Consider the following 17,638-nt stretch of genomic DNA (forward strand, 5'->3'; position numbering starts at 1 on the left):
TTAGAAAAAAGATTTAGTATTAAAGGAAAATTCTTCCTTTTCCATTCCCTATATTTGATAGGATCTTCTGACAGCACGATCATGAAATACATTCTTACATTTGCAATGTTTGGTAACGAACTTTACCATTTGTGTGGACATTTATTAACTGTGGTGTTGGCCAGCTATGGAGACAGCAGCCGACAGCCCCAGGCTGTGTCTTCCAGACCATGGAATCCTCCGTGGCATGTGGGGCTGGAAAGCCCCAACCTGGGTTTCTTTTAAAATGGTAAGTAAATGCACACCAGATCCACATCCGTCACTTGAGTCTAAACTATACTGTAAATTAGCATGCATGGCTGCTGAGGTCACACTCTTTACCAGAATGGCTTTAACGTAACTTGGCAGCTTCCGCATAAAACATCTTTTGCTCTGTTTGCCAGCAAGCACAGGCAAAAAGCAAATTGGAACTGCTTTCAGTAATGAGACCTGATTTTTTTTTTTTTTTAAAGCTAGAGTTTCCTGTGTCTCCTGTACCCATTTTGTAATTTACCAGGTAACAGAGTCAGGATTGCAGTGCCCTAAGGGGCATTTCCTCACTTAAAGTCCTCATCTGTTGATCATTTTTCTTAAAACTTAGTTATGGCAGTTAGTATCTATGGGACTTTTTAATTCTTTAGACTTACTAAAAGGCTTTGGTACTTGGTACTGCAGTGTGTAAGACTACCTGTCAAAGATGGAATTATAAAGAAAGGCCCGAGCCATATAAGGGTACACCTAGGTCACAGAGTGAAAACATTGCTTAAAAAGGCATCGATGGATTCAGAGGCCCTTCATGTTGCTGCCCTCTCTCTCCTTTCCCTGCACTTAGTCTCTCTCTCTCTTCCATCTGGCTTTTCTGATCAGTTTATTGAATAAAATCCCAGCAAGCCACATCCCCTGACATGGTAGTATTTAAATGCCAAGATTAAAAGTTAGGATTTGGTTAAAAAACTGAGGCTCCCCAGGTAGCAGGGACTCTGGAGATAGTTTGGGCATTTGTGTCCTATTTATTCAAAGTATGTGCTGACACTATGAGTCCTTTGTAACTGCAGGGGGAAGAGTGGAGATACCTAGTATCTGCAGGCCGTGAATACAGGTAAAAGTGACCATTCATAACTGTGTTGGTTGCTAAGAATTACTCTAGGGTGCACAGATGAAAGGGACTTCAAAATGACTTGCCAGGAATTATGAGACCACAAACTTAGCTTCAGTTACAGAATGTTCCACAACAGCGTTTCAGCTATCTGTACTTATGCACTGTTAATGTTTGTATGTTAATACTGCTGGAAGCAGTCAAGAGTGACCTGCAAAGCCTAACTAGTTTCAGGATGGCTTTGGCCAAGTCTGGTAACAAAGCTCTACCCTTTACACCAAGCAAACCATCTACCTGGCTCTTTAAAACTCATTCATGTAACAGGAATCAATGGAGAAAATTTATGGACAAATTACAAAATGATTCCATCAGTTAGAAAAGATAAACAGCTTCAATTTAATTTAGTTTTTTTTTTTGTAAACCTGAAACTTGGATCTAATGCTATAGATATTAATGAAGATTTTCAGTTTACTCAGCCAGTTTCAAGGGCATGGAATTTGTTAACATAGGTATGGTTTATTTTTTTTTCTGTTTCCTTGGAGAATTTTATCCCATGTTCACATTGGCTGCAGCAAATTAACCCATGTAAACTCATGTTCTGTTCTTTGAAATTTCAAAGTTTTGATTGAACCATTATGTATAATTTAAGTTGAACATTTTAGTAAGAGACCTGTAGCTGTGCAGGTCACACACGATTGCTTTTCTCCACATTCAGATTTGGAATTTTTTATAAACATGATGCGTTTGGGATCTAGTCATTTCTGTCAGAGCAGGTTGTACAGAATTGAATGTTTCAGTTCTGGGTATTTTGCTGACCTATGTTGCTGTGGTTCATGCTCCTGGGACTGCTTGCTTGTAAAAACTACCTTCGGTGTTCAATTTGCAGTAGTTTCTTCCTCCGGTCTTTGAGAAAGCTCAAGACAGCCTACAGCAACTTCTATTTCAGACTTATTTTTAATGTAGCTGTGGGAAGATATGACAGTCATTTAGCACTTACCTCCAACCCAAAATTATATAATGTTCTATGAAAATAAAATCTTTGAACCACCTTCTTCCCACTTTCAGGTGGGAAGAGAAATCACTTCAGATCACATCTACCTGTGATCACCATTAAATGACTTTACACACAGAAGAAATTTTATTTCTTCTCTCCAAGGGTGGCGTGAAGTTTTATCTTAGGGAATGGCAACAAATCTCATACTTCAGGGAGCCTACCAGCAGCTGGAAGGTCTACAGATCTTATGCAGCCTTCATATCTGTCATGTGCCCATTGAGATTAAAAACCAAAACCAAAACAAAACATTGATGGTTTATGCAGCATTCCACTTGGAGAGATAAAGATGTGTGATTTGTTCCTGTATGGAGAGCTGTATCTTTTGCTCCTTTCTCCCTGCCTCTGTTATTGCAAGTGCACTGTTATACTTTTAATTGTGTTTCTCCATATTGTGCATGCACACTCAGACTACACACACACACACACACACACACACTCGCGCATACACACGCATGCACACACACACACGCACACTCACACATGCACACATTCACTGGTGTATTTCTGAGGTGGTGTTTCTGGCAACACATGACATCGAGAGTCTCCACCTTCACTGCAGAGTATGCACAGACATGTTCCCAAGCCTTTTTACTCTCATAGCCAGTCAACCTTTCAGACACTTGGCTAATAAGAGGGCACATTTGCATTACTCACAAGGGATGCAGACCTCACACTGACTGTCTCATCATTCCTTCATCCCTGTAATTTGTTACTGGTTACCTCTTCTTTCATGGTCCATGTGGACTGTGTGCTTTCTTGCCTTCTTGTGAATTGGGGGTGACTTTCTTGCTCCTTTTACTGGTTTGCATATTTATTGCCTTTAGACTTTTTAGTTAGTCAATTATTGTTGCTCGTCATTATTATTGTTAGCTGAAAGAATGTTAGAAAATTAAAATTGGAAGTATTTTCTGTGGTAATGTGACCATGTAAATCTAAGTAAAGTGTTAAAGAATTGAACTCTAATTTCATCTCTCAACAGCAAAGTTACCTGGCTAGATTCCTGCCTATTACAGCAGTGTTTACTGGCTTCTGGTATTTTTGAGTATACACCTTGAAGATGATCTACTTGGAGAACCAAGTCTTGGTTTTTGAAAACAGTTCATGATATTGGGGTCTAGGGATCAATTTTCCCACCTTAATCAGCATCCTGGACATTGTCTTCTTCCAGGCTTCTATAATCATCCTCGATTGATTCTTCATCCATTTGCTAGCCCTCAAGCTCTTTTCTGCATTCCCACAGCATTATAGACTGGACCAAGACAATTGTGTTTCCATGTTCTGAGTCTTACCTTTTATTCTCCACTCTGGTACACAATCTTTGTGAGTCATTGGGTGAGTCAACACTTCTGTGCTCCAAGAAATGTGTGAAACAGTCATCTAAGAAGGAGAAAGTCTTATATTTACTAATGATTTCGGAGATCCAGTCCATTGATACTTTGCTTCATTGCCCTTAGGCTCATGGCAGGAACACATGATAGAACAAGCTGGTCTTGTTGACAAGGAAGAGAGGACAAGGAAGAGATGGTGTCTCACAGTTCCCCACCACTTAAAGCCCTCCCTTCTAGTACTGTAAGCTGGGAATCAGACCTTTAATGCATGGGCATCTGGGAGATCCTCAAGACCCATATTAAAGCAGTCACTTGAATATTGTTAGGTTTTCAGCCTGCACACAATGTTTGGGATTGTACTGTGCAATCACAATAATCTGAAACCATTATCATCTTCTGCCTGTGCTCATTTTCCTGGACCAAAGAGTGGAAGCTGAAGAAAACCAGAACAGACTGAACTGGCCCAGGAGCAATGATGCACAACTTCCCAGATACTTGATCTTTTAGTACTGGCTTCTTTCTGCTATAACTCATGTATCCAACCTTGACTGTCCCACATGTGTCTGCCTTCTGCATGGTTCCTTGCCTACCTTCCTTCCACCTGCATGCTATTTTGAGATTATATCCTCTATTTTCTTCTTGATGCCCTGATGATGCCTACATTTTGGAATAGCCTCATCTTTCAGTTCTTCAGACCTACTGCCAGTTTCCTGCTTTGTTATCTTCTTGAAGCACCCTTAATGCAACCTTAAAAGTGCTGGTTCTCACTGACAGCCTTCCTAGTTCTTGGTCTGGCCTACTGCAGCCCTGCTACTCCAAACTTATCAGCACTCTTGCTTTGTTTGGGCCTTGTTTCTTTTAGTAGTTGTATCTTTAATGGGTAGTATAAGTTACCCACTGTTCAATGAACAACCCAGACAATGAGGTTTACCTTGTGGTTCCCTCATCTAGCCTGGTGTTTGCTTCCATCAACCACATCTGGAACATGTGCTGATTCCAAGACAACATCTAGATGGGTATGTAGAAAGGTCCCTATGTTAGGTCTTTGTCAATCCACATCTCCTAGGAACCCTTCGCACAAAGCATGGTATGGATGATACTTAGTGAGTATTTTTGCTAGCTCTACAGTAATACCTTTTCCTATTACAACTTCTACCAATAGTAACGGGGTAGTAATCTAGGCTTGGCGGTCATGAAGGTAAAGTTGAGATGTAAGCCAAGTCTCCCAGAGCTGTGCCTTCCTGGACTCTGTTGCTGCCTTGCTTACATTGGGTGTTCACTGTGCTCTAAGTAATAAAATGGCCTTACCTTTAAAAGAATTATTTATATGTATGCAGGAGTTCCTTTGCGAATGTACACCTGTGTGTACAGGTGCTTGTGGAGGCCAGAGGGCATCGATTCCTGAGGACCAGTGATGTGCCTGATGGAGAAACTGAGTGCTGACTGAGTCTGCTGCATGAATGGTGAACCCTTGAGTCATCCCTCCAGCTCCAGGGACCTTATGTTTCAGGAATATGCCTATTAAAAGAAACAAATCCAGCTGGTTTGATTGCTCATTCATTCCATGTCAGCCCCATCCTTCTCTCCATCCTTGGTCATTCACATAAGTAGGGCCACTTACCTTTAAAATTACTTTATTTTCATAGTTGTTTTCAAGTGTGATAGTCGGCAGCACTGTGGGCATTTACAAAGGAAGTATCAGTGGCATGGTATGCTATGTGGCACCCTTCCCATGGTCCTGTGCTGACTCTGTATGACTGCTGGGTCACGCTGCCTCTCTTCACCCCTTTGGACTTTTCTTCCCTTGCACCTTCAATTGTCTGTAATTGTCTGTGTGGTTATTAGATAATTGTTTCTCTGTGGAAGGGAGAAATCACTTTTGTGCTGTTGATATTGCCTCTGGAGTGACTAGCAAACAGTAGGAATTCAGTCAACATTTGCAGAAATTCAAATAAGCAAATGAATAAAACCTGTATGCTTAGGCCTGTATTATTTATGTATCCTGTGTTAGGTTTTTGTGACAGTCTGTGGCAAAGAGATTGTTTTTCTAGTGAGTCGTATGATAAAACTGAGAGGCTTATTCGTGTAGAGGAACTGTAAACTGTGGGCACATTTGGAGGACAGGTGAAGATAGAAGCCAGTTAGTTACTCTCTTGAGCAGCAATGACTGGGGCTACTTTCAGGCTTCAGACTGATTCTTACTGTTAGAATAAAGCAAGAACTTAGACAAGATAGCTCTGCATGTTCCTCACATTTCATATTACCAGAAAAGTGGTACTCAGTTTTCTCTCAGAAAAGGAAGTAACTCAGACAGGCAGAGCTAATACCCTGTAACAGAGCCGCTGTACACAATATACAGTGTCACTTTTAGGGTGCCCTTTCTGTCCTCTTCCTGATAAGCCCTCTCATTTTGATGTGGAATTTATACCTGGTCAGGAGCACCTCTTCATCCTATGTATTGATTCTTCATTATCCTGAAACCTCGTGTCCTATATTGTTAACTTCTCTTTCAGGAAACAGATTTTTATTGATATAGACCATTTCCAGAATAGGGATGTGGCTCAATGGGTAAATGTTTGCCTAGTATGGCTAAGGCTTTGGGTTGAATCCCCAATGGGATATAAATCAGGCCTGTGGCATATGCATTTATCTCAGCACTCTGGAGATGAAAGCAAGAAAGTCAGGAGTTTGAAGTCATCCTTGAGTGTGTAGAAATTTGAGGCCAACCCTGGGCTATATGAGACCACGTCTCAAAGGAAAACCAGGGAAATGTGGCTAGGTGAGATGGCTTAGCAGATAAAGATACTTGACGCCAGTCCGATGATCTGAGTTTGATCCCTAAGACCTGCGTGGCAGAAGGAGAGAACTGACTTATAGATTGCTCTTTGAACTCCTTATGGCAGGTGCTCTCCATTAGACACAAAGCCTTGGCTTTTTCTGCCTGGGTGTGTTTGTACATTCCTTTTTACCTGTCATGTCAGATGCCCATCTGTTTTACTATGGTCATCTCAGTTTCTAAGGTGATTCCTCTTGGGGCCATTAGGCTATATCCACTTGGATATCTGGAATATATCATTATCTTAGTACAGCCCATGATTTTTGTTTGCTTCTTTATTGGTGTTTGTGAGGTTTCGTTTGTTTTTATGAAACAGGATTTCTTTTCCCTGGCTGTCCTGGAACTCACTCTGTAGACCAGGCTGACCTTAAACTCAGATATCCTCTGGCCCCGAAGTGCTGGGATTAAAGGCATATGCCACTATTCCTGACTCCTTTGTGTGTTTGTTAAATTTTCTAAGATGTCACACTTTTAGAAATTCTGTTTTTTAAAATCTGGGGTTTACCCTTAGTGCAAGCTTCATCAGGCTTTCAGCAGCTCCAGTGACACGTAAGGTGCACAGCTTCATGCAAGGGACAGGAATTGTGGTCTGGGATGGGGACACTTAAACAAAGTGCTTTTGTTTTGCTTGGAAATCTGGCGGGAACAGAGGTTCCATCATTTGATGCCTGAGGTGTTCCCTTAGTCTTTTAGGGACATTTTCTCAGGTTAAACCTTCATGTCACTACAGTGAGTTTCAGGATAAGCCAATACGAAGCAGAGTTGGAAGTTTACTGAGAAGTTTGATGTAGATTTTCGTGGGAGATTAATAGAAAGGCACTTGGAAAAATAATGACACGTACTGGAGGATCTAAGTGTGGCTTTTCTTTGCCTCGCCATTTACACTGTGTTGGTGACTTTTGGAGTTGCATCTTGAAGAGTTGCTAAGGGAGCTAAATGCAGTCATGATGTGGTTCCTATGCACTGGACAGGATTACAGCTGATAAGGTCACTTAGGCTGCAGGGGAAGTTAAGATGATCTTAATATAAATAAAGGTCTGGTCTTGTTTGTGAGTTTCCCACAAAATATCTGGGAAAGGAATTAGGCCCTGTCTGAAGGCCATACATGCTTATAACCTTATCAATATTCGTTGCTATTTTAATTTTGTTTCTATCTTGGTAATCTTGCAGCAGATGCTGTTAATTGCGCTGTAATTCATGATTTTGGCTGACTCCAAAGTGAGGGGCCTCTTTTCTTTCCCCATGTCCTCATAATTTTCTTTGTCTTTTTATTCTGTCTCAAAACAACCTATCTATGAGGGTTAAATGTCCGTATATGCTCTACTGGCCAAATCACATGTCTGTCAAAGTGTGGGAAGGACCCAAGTAGGTACTTCACAGTGGGTGGTATAATCTCAGCAAACTATGCCAAAGAGGCTGGTCTCCCTAGGGAGTGGGTGTAGTTTTCTGGCTTTTATAGTACATCCGTTCATGATTTAATCTGAAGTTACTGATTATTATGACATTTCATCCTTGGTTCATGAGGATTGAGGAAGGTCAGTTAACCATGTCTGTGGAACTGGCAACATTCCATCAAGCAGACACTCTTCTCTGGCTCACCAAACATTCAGGTCTTTGGAAGACTTGACATTTCCATTAGTCATCCAGATGTTTATATCATGTGGACATCACCCCTTTATGTCCTCTGGCCCCAGAAACCCCTGATGACCTTTCCCTTCATTTTCAACCCTTTGAGGCAGTAAATTGGTAGAAAAGCAGTGGAAGATCTACAAATGTAAAGTGCAGAAACCCTCTCTTAGCTTTTAGGCTTAAGCTGATTAAAAGTATATGTATATGCTTGTGAGGAGGAAGAATGTGAAAGTGTCTGTTGTACCCCTGGCGAGAGGCTTCATTTTTTAAAATAACAGTAATTAAAAAAAAAATAGAAATGAAGTGTGCTTCAGGTTGCTAATTCTGAGCAGCATCTCTGAACTCACAGACAGGCTGTGGCTGCAGAATGGTTGCAGAGTGTCTCCAGAGACAGCTTCTTAAGCTTTTAATACACCCCCGGCCATTGATTGCATGGCTTTATCCTCCTCTCCAATGTGGAAGAAGTACTCCACACCTCCCATTCACAAAAACCCTGGAACAGCGCCACCTTCCCTCCGCTTTCTTTTGGTGCCAGCTGCAGCTCTGTCTCCTGTCTCCTCACCCCTCCACAGCCAGTGCATTTCTTAGGCAGTAACCAGTGAGGATTCTCACCACCCTCTTAACTTCTTTCCTATGCTTATGTTCAAGTTGGTGCATTGACTACCAGTTTCCTTTTAGCTACCCTGGGAATTTTATACTTCATTTCTCTGCATAACTCCCCATTGTTCATGATTACAGAGTTATTGAATTCCTAGTAATTATTAGATTTTTGACAATCAGATTTAAAAAGTGTGCCCTAGATGAGATCAATATGAGAACATGGTGGCTGGGGTAGGATTGGACAATGAGAAACACACACACACACACACACACACACACACACACACACACACACACACAAATAAACAAAACCTGACCCAAAGCATCGTGGCTACTTGAACAGACTTGAATACAGCCATATATCTTAATTTGCTCCTTTTTTTTTTTTTTTTTTGAGATAAGAGTCTCATGGAGCACTCAAATTCATTATGGAGTCAAGCATTGTGGCCTTGAACTCTTGCTCCTCCTGCAGAGTATAGCTGGGGTTATAGGAGTGGATCATCAAGCTCAGCTTGAGGTCATGGTTATAAAATGAGTAACTTGGACTGTATGGAACATTCATCACCTTTATGCCCATTTTTCTCATGTTGTCTCTGTTCAGTCAACATAATTACAGGTTTCTAGCTAGGATTTGAAGGTCATTACTTCAGGTGATTCTCAAAGAATGAACCTTTCCTTCCTTCAGCAGTAAGGTGGAACTAAAGCCCACACGAGAAGCCCAGCTTACCTGCATAGAAGGCTTTCCAGATAGGTCAGGGGTCCTTCCCTGCATGCAGACACTATACTGCAGTTGGAGGATTGTGCTGCCGTAGCTGTTGTGACCACAGAGTTGTCAGCCTGAGGGACACAAAGAAGCTGCTTAAGGTTATCAACCAATGTAGAGTTTTGCTGGAGCTGCTGAGGTGGGAAACAGCAGAGCTCTGGCTCTAGTAGAGCTGAGCACCTGTTAGCATGTTCATCCTCCGGCCTTTGTTGTTGTTTTTAATTATCTCTTTTTTCTAGACAGGGTCTCTCTGTGTACCTTGAGTGTCCTGGAACTCACTTTGTAGACCACCAGGTCTCCCAAGTGCTGGGGTTAAAGGTGTACATCACCACCACCCAGCTATTGTTTCCTAAAGTGCAGATAGCAAACTTACTCACTTGGTAATTTGGAGCCTTTTCTGTCTGAGTCAGGCACGACCACCAGTGCAACAGTTTCCTCCATCTGCCCAGCAGCCCCCATCTCTGGCTCAGTTGGCTGCTAAAGCTTTCAGCCTGCTTGGCTGAAAACTAACATTAGGATCTTAAAAAAAACTCTCTACAGTGAGGTATATGCTGAAAATTTGATTTCCCCTGTGGTGAGTCTGGGTTCTTTGCATGAGCTCATGCAACTTGGCCGTGACTTCATACCTCACTCATTAAAATTAGCCTGTGTGACTGCTGACGGAACGTACCCAGACGTGATGAGGTGAAGTTGCCTCTGTGCTGGGGAAAACTCATTTCAATTCAACAGATGCCTGCAGAGAGCTGGATTCTCCTGAGCAGGCCTGTTGCTAGACATACAGGGGCCTGCAAGGACTCAGGCTGTCTAATTCTGCTGCTTGTTGAAGAGGAAACAGGAGTGCTTGTCTTTCACTGGACATATATTTCCTGAAAAGGTTATTTTGTCATCTCTATTTGCTTTTTGTTATAAGTACATATGATGTAGAAAAGCTTTACTGACTTTCTCTCTTCATCTTCATTGTTCTTTTATACCTTGGCACACTACACTTTCTTCACACTCCTTAATGAATTAAATTTGTGTTTCCCAGAAGTACGGTTCCTTCTGGGGAAAAATAGTTATGAGGATTAAAAAAAAAAACGTGACTTTTTTTTTTTTAACAAGACACAGAATGGGAAGCAGAAAAAAACAAACAAAACCCAGCAAACATTCAGACTATATTGTCATTTTGTGCTAAGATGACTAAGTCCTAGCCTTATGCCTCCTTGTTCCTGGCTCTTTCTTTCCCGATAGACTCCTACTGCATTCATTGTACATTATAAAACAGAGCTCTAGGCTTGGTCCAGGTAGGCTGCTGATTCTATTGAAGCCTCATTTTTCTAATCTATAAAATAATGATTGAGTTATATAATGTTATGGGAAAAAATCAGATTAGAGTTGTTTAGTTTCTTGTAATACATCTGTCTTAGTCTACCTAGATTCTTGTACCAAAGTCCCATAGACTTGTTGGCTCACAAATGGTAGAAATGTAGTCTTCCCCATTCTGGAGGCTGCAGATTTCAAGATCAGCACAGATGTGATGGGGTCCATTCATCAACTTGTAGACTGTTGTTGACTCCTTGCTCTATTCTCCGGTGGTAGTAGGGCTAAGAACCTCTCTGAGACCTCCTTTTATAAGGAGTCCTGTTTATGGGGATTCAGCACTTATGACTCAACCACTTGTAGAAGTGCACTCAAAATACTATCACACTAAGATAAGGTATTGTAGATATTTTTCTGTTGCTAAGGAAAGACACTATGGCCAAGGCAACTTATAGAGGAGAGATTTTCCTGGGAGCTTACAGTTTTGGAGAGTGAATCCATGACTATTATGGTAGGGAACATACTAGCAGAAAGGCAGGCATAGCCACTAAGTAGTAGCTGAGAGTTTATATCTTATCCATAGCATGAGGCAGAGAGGTGTGTGTGTGTGTGTGTGTGTGTGTGTGTGTGTGTGTGTGTGTGTGTGTAGTTAACTAGGCATAGCATGGGCTTTTGAAACCTCAAAGCCTGCCCCTAATGACATACCTTTTTTAACAGGGCACTTTTCCTAATTCTTCCCAAATAGTTCTACCAACTGAGGACCAAGTATTCAAATATATGAGCCTGTGGGAGTCATTCTCATTCAAACTACCATGGATATCAACATGGGAATTGTGAGGAGTGCAAATATTCATTTTACCAGTCTTGTAACTGGAGTGTTTCCCTGGATCCATCCATCTTAAAGATCTGAAAGCCATGAATTTTGCTATTTTGAGATGTATGCTTACTAAATGATAGGTTCATAAACGTATACCCAATTGACTGTGGTAATCAGGGGTGATCTATTAATTCAATAAATATTTGGAAATGCCTGCTCAAAGCTAGATTCCTTTCTGGGTTAATGGAAATCAGAGATTAGATAGGAAGTTCCTCCCCTCTTCCTGTCTGCTAGACACTATCAAAGTGGAAGGTGCTAGAAATAACGTATGAACAAAGCGCAAGGGGGCAGCTGTCAGGTCATGCTTAACCAGGGTGAGTATTAATGGTGTTAGATAGTGAGTTTCTCCAGGTAATTTCTACATGATACATGTCACCTCTTCTTCCATCTGTTTTTGATGAGGATGTACTGTCACCTGTCAAAGAAGCCAAGTTTAAGATTTCACTGAGTATGTTGCATTCCTCACTTGTGTCTTGATCCTTTGTCACTATTTTACTATGTGGTGGTTTATTCCTTCAAGCTGCATTCACAAATATCCTCCTACTCATGATGCATCCCCACGCCGAAAGGCATAGTACTCCAAAGATATTATAGTAGAAAGTAGAAAAGAAAATCTGCCATAGTTTGTAGGTATCCCCCAAAAGTCCACCTGTCAACGACTTCGTCAGTACCCTGCAGGGCTCTTTGATGGGGCTTAGTGGCAGGAAGACAGGTCACTGGGAGCATGTGTTTGAGGAGGATATGCTTGGGTCATGTATCCTTATTGTCTTTTACTTTCTTGCTGATATCAGATGATCAGCTTTCTATGCTGAGTTCTGCCATGATGCACAACACTGGGCCACAACCACGTGCCAACCAACGAGGGACTGAAACCTCCCAAACCAAGAGTCATAATGAGCCAAATAAAATCAGTTCATCGGCTGAGCATGCCCCTCTGATAAAAAGGAAAGAAAAAAGATGGTCAAGGAAGCCCAGAGAGAGAAAAGAAAAATTAAAATCCCTAAATACGTGAAAAAAAGAAAGGAAAAAAACAGCCAAGGCTAAAAAAGGCAAATAGAATGGAGCCATCTCTGAGCTGCTTTCTAACCCTGAAGTAGAAGCCGGAGAGGCTTCCTACCATCTCACTGTCAGGGAGCCTGAGGTGTGGTCATGTGATGGCTTAAAAAGCCCCAGGCCCATTATGTTAAGATCCAGTCCTGGCTCTGCTTTTAATGACTTATTAAGGTATTATTTTAATGAAGAACTTTGTATATTTTATTTTTATATTTTTATCTTGCAAACATTTTTTAAGAAGTGTCAGAACATAAATGTTTATAATGAACATCCACAGCCTTTATAAAGGTGAGCATAAAGGCACTTGGACAAACTTGGGAACATTTGTTTTCTTTGTTTGTGCCAGAGTCACATCTGAAACAGCCTGGAGCTCCATTCTGAGACACATCGTCTGGCCATTATGTGCCATTCCCAGCAGCCCTGTTCCTGTGTGTTTTGGGACTTGCTGTCATATGATCCTGCTTCATCTTAACTATGCCTTTCCAGCTAGCCCTCCCAGCTCAGATGCCATTTCACACACAGCCATTTGTTCATCAGATACTTAGGTATTTTAGGTACTGGGATATAGCAATGAATAAAACCAAATTACTTCCTTTGGGAAAACAAAAACAAAAACAAAAACAAAAAAACCCACACCTTTAATTCCAGAGCTCATAAGGCAGAGGCAGGTGGATATCTGGGGCCAGCCTAGTCTACAAAGCAGGTCTGTGACAGCTAGGGCCATTATACAGAGCCTGTGTCGAAAAACAAAACAATCAATTTATTGTATGTATTTGTTACATCAATGAGATGTTGGCTAACATTGAGTTGATAATTAGACTATTATCTGTACAGCGTGCACTTGTATGTTCAGTGGCTCTCTCTTTATGCTGTTTGTACTGTTAACTTACAACTACTGCCATGCTTTATCAAGTGATAGTGTTTTACTTGTACTTCTTAACTTTTCTGTCTCTTCATATGCTCTTCTGTCTTTGAAGCTTGACAGGTAGATCTAGAGCCCCATGCTAGCCCCTGGGTGATTTTGGGTAAGGTACTTAGCCTCATGCTCCAGTCCACAATTTAAGAAATGAAGATTCAAATGTCTGTGTCAGAAAGATGTAAAAAGGACCCTGTAAGACCATGTGTGGAGTACAGTGCTTGGCCAGAGAGTAATTGCTGAAAAGCGGACTTGCAGAGATGCCCCCCAATTATCTTGCAGAACCAATTATCTTGGTTCCCCAGTTACCATATTGAGCTGCTATCAGAACTTGGATCAAAGCACCATCTTGTGGCTCCTAGCTCTGCTTCCATCTTAATAGGATACATTTGATCTTTGAATCATTTCACTGGATAAATTGGAGATTAGAAAAGAAGTTCAGTTATTTATGGCATTACAGGAGGGCTTAAGAACATGCCTACAAATTTTTAATACTGTAGCCTCAAAAGGTAGGACTTAATTCTTTTCTTAAGCCTATACTTAAAATAACTTACTTCTAGCAGATAGGATGGTAGAGGCAATGAGTTGTCACTTCTAAAATTACGTTATAGGCCTCTGTCAATAGAACTTGCTAGGATGGTACCAGGAGCTTGGAACTCTAAAACTCTAGAGGGTCAGTATCTGCAAAAGTTCAGAAACAGGAGAGATGGTCAGGCCAGCAGGGAGCACAGCCATTGTGCTGTTTGCCGCTTCCTTGCCACGGTGCAGGTTGTTGGTAGGCCTTGCCTGTTAGAGCTAGGTGCTCTGGCTATCCAGCAGAGTGAGGCAGGGGCATGATATTTCCACCCATCCTTTATAGCGCCTACGTATAGTAGCATAGAAGTAATGCTGCTGCAAAGTATGGAGAAAGTGTTGTGGGAAGAGGACATAGGTGCTTCACACCCATGTCTCAAAAACAAGCCTCTAAATAGCAACTAAAAGAATGCCCACGACAGATTATCTCCCTCAGGTTTTCTGAGAATTTTTATGCTCTTCCCTGTAAATATTCATTATTAATTCTGCCACAGGAGAAGGTTATGTGCTCTCTTCCCCATTAGTTCCAATGTAGAATTGCCTTCAGAAAACAAGCTGTGAGAAAGCCCAGAAGTATGTGCTTGCTGGATCTTTGAGAACAAACTGCTAATGGTAGGATCACTTAAAAGTAGACAATCATTTCCATTTACTACAGGATTTCATCAGTCCATTGGTCACAGTACTGCCATGGTCACCATCCCCGTGAGACTCTTAGACAGGCTGATTTGCCTCTTTCACCTTCTAGAAGTTGCAGGTGTTCCTTGGCTTGTGGTAGCATAGCTCTGTTCTTGGCCTATTTATCACGTGTAGCTCAGTGTCCAGATCTACTTCTTCTGATAAAGACTGAGTCATTAAATTGTTGACATAGAGAATAGAGTTTAGTGAATTCAAAGGACATGATCACTCGGTTAGCATAAGGGGACAATGTGAACTTTTGGCTCATCTTCACATTTCCTAATACCAGTTTTCAGCTTTCAGCTAATTAAACATGCCAAGATTGTTAATAGAACAACTGTTTTTTTTTTTCTAAAATTGGTATTTTGCAGAAATTACTATGTGGATAGTTTGAGCTTAGGATGCCTTAGTTCAACTACTGCTTCTATAGAAATTCTCAGACTTGCTAAATTTTACACAATGGAAGCTATTTGTATCATGTTTCTGCAACCCAAGTGGCCTATGGTTAAGGAAGTAAATGTAGCAAGGCCCTTCTGCATTAAATGCTGAAGAAGGATGAGCAAGAAGATGTGAGGGAGAGCACAAAATGGGACTGAACTCATAATGTACCCACTCTGTTCTGAAAAGCCTTTTGTGAAGATGTTGCTGCTAGCCCTTGCATGAAGGGAATGCCCAAGAAGTTCTTAAAGGTCCTATCTGTTAAACACAGTTATGTTTGCTGCTAAGTTTCAGAATGAGTTTTGGAGGACTTTCAAACAGCACAAAGGGCCTGAGAGCTCTGAGCATAACTTTGTATCCCCATGTGGATTGATATTACTGTTCTTTTCTCAGTGATAAAGAGGTACACAGCATCCCATCAGAGGCAGATGTGATCCAGGAAGAATGTCTATAGCTTGTTGCTTTAATGAATGTCTTTGAATCCCCAAGTCATCCTGGTGTTGTCACTTCTTTATGTCCAGTTGTGTTGTCCCATCCTTAAAACAGATGAGAAAATAGACAGAAAGTATGTTGCTTGTGATGAAAGCATGTTGCACCCAGATGATATAATGAGAATTCACTGCTGCTCCTATGGTTTGAGCACTGTCAGTTTGGAATTTCTGTGGGAAAAGCTTAGCAAGTCCATTTATTAGGGAATCTAGGGCACTTTGAAAGTAAGCAAAATGTACTGTTAAAATTAAAGGAAGGTTGGTACTGTGGCTCAGTGGAGGAAAGCTTATGTGTTTTGTCCAAGGTCCTGGGTTCAACCCATGGTGCCAGTAGACATTATCATGAATGAGCTTCATAACTGCTTTGTAATGTAGGGAAGGTGTTATAATGTATCAACACCTTCCTCAGTTGATACAGTGCTGTCCAGTTTACAGAACATTTTTAAACACATGGCAGCATGCCATTTGGTTTTGACTCCTGATATGAACTGGAACTTTATGTCAGATTTTATATCTAAAAATTTTGGTGTTCAGAAAAATGGAATAATTTTACTAGGCTGTCCTGGGGATTGTCTTCCTTAGAACCCTTTGTTGTGGGTTCTGTGGTACACAGAAGACTATAATGGACTCTAGGCCTCCCCAGGTCTGTAGCAAACAGTTTGATTTAGAAACTGGCTACATATGATTAAAATTAGTTTTCTTTCCTAATTTCTTGTGCACATATCTTTTCCCACTTTTCTGATGGCTCTGCATCATGCTTGTGCCCCCTCTCTCTGGAAACAGGAGGGTGCAATGGAAAATATGGGTGCTTTAGGGCCCTGAGGTCCCAGGTTTAGTTCATTCTTCTTCCTATGCTCAGCTGTGAGACTGTGGGAATGCTGTTACCCTCTGTGAGCTTATGATTCTGGGATTATAAAGAGGAAGCCATATCCAATGGATCCTTTGGTTGTGGGATCTGAAGGGTTCAGTGGGTGATTTTCATTTCCTTACAGGTCTGGCACCGGACATCATGTCGTCGGCTGCCAGAGGTGTCCTCGAAGGGGCATGGCAGTAGCAGCACTGAGACCCTTCAATGGATGGTTGCCATGAGAGGCATAAGGACACTCCTGTCAGGATGGGGAGAATGGTGTGATAATCTTTAAAATGTTAATTTTTCATGTTTAGATGTGTTATGGAATTTAGATCAATAAAAATAAAACTTGCCAAGTAATGCCTAAGAGCTGAGGCTCAGACTTGGGACATGAAGGGCTCTGGTAGTGTGCAGTGCTCCTGGCCAAGGACAGGAATGTGGTGGCCTGAATGGCACCTGTTCTTCTGTCTGTGCTCCTCTTGTTCACATGAGCCCACCCTGCCTGGGGTCCAATGCCTGCTGGCTTTCAGGTCCTTCATCTCCCACTCCAGCCTCTCCATCTTCCAGGGAGAGTAACAGTCTGTAATAGGGTGGCTCTGATAGATGCTGTGGGAATTCTGAGTTTGGGATAATGAGCTGTCACATGTCATTTCACTTAAACACAATAATACAAATATTTTGATCAAACATTTTCTCCAGCTGTTGAGTGAAAGCAATAAAACCAGCGGGGAGTGCCAGTGAATTTGCTGCTGCTTCTGCTCACTTTATTCCTTCAAAGCTGTTATCTGTTAACTCTTTCTGTCTGTCACTCCTCTTGCTCCTTTTCCTGCCTCTGTGGAATTCTTACACAATGCTCTAACCTGGAGTATAAATAAAGAAACTGAAGATAAGGATAAAAAGGGGTTGAAAGAGATTTCCCCAGCCTCTTGTGCCCAACCTTTAGACCCCTTTCTTTCTCATTAGGCAGAGAAATACGGTCTCTAGCAAGTATCATGGTGCTGAAGGCAGACATTTGTATCCCTCCTGCTTGCTCTAGACAGTCAGGGTGTGAACATTCCGATGCCTCCCTCAGTCCAAGACTGAGAGAAGAAATAGCCTACCCACTTGAGCGCCCTTGTTAACAACTCCAGTCCCCATTGTGAAGG

General features: G+C 41.6%; 1 protein-coding gene and 1 long non-coding RNA gene across 7 annotated transcripts in view; one reads left to right on the forward strand and one right to left on the reverse strand.

Moving 5' to 3' along the window:
• The window catches only part of Gli3 (GLI family zinc finger 3), a 281,005-nt gene that overhangs the window by 117,025 nt on the left and 146,342 nt on the right, over positions 1–17,638 (forward strand). The gene's annotated exons all lie outside the window — the stretch shown is intronic.
• The window catches only part of LOC116081633, a 50,742-nt gene that overhangs the window by 25,334 nt on the left and 7,770 nt on the right, over positions 1–17,638 (reverse strand). For 2 of the 3 annotated variants that reach the window (XR_004114942.1, XR_004114941.1), the window contains exons 2-6: positions 9,289–9,398; positions 5,118–5,170; positions 4,805–5,014; positions 3,458–3,545; positions 1,931–2,077 (exon numbers count right to left, since the gene is read on the reverse strand). This is a non-coding gene — a long non-coding RNA (uncharacterized LOC116081633). The remainder of the gene's footprint in view (positions 1–1,930; positions 2,078–3,457; positions 3,546–4,804; positions 5,015–5,117; positions 5,171–9,288; positions 9,399–17,638) is intronic. The other variant, XR_004114943.1, reaches the window with a different exon arrangement.

The sequence above is a fragment of the Mastomys coucha genome, unplaced genomic scaffold (assembly GCF_008632895.1).
Source record: "Mastomys coucha isolate ucsf_1 unplaced genomic scaffold, UCSF_Mcou_1 pScaffold7, whole genome shotgun sequence".
Classification (NCBI taxonomy): domain Eukaryota; kingdom Metazoa; phylum Chordata; class Mammalia; order Rodentia; family Muridae; genus Mastomys; species Mastomys coucha.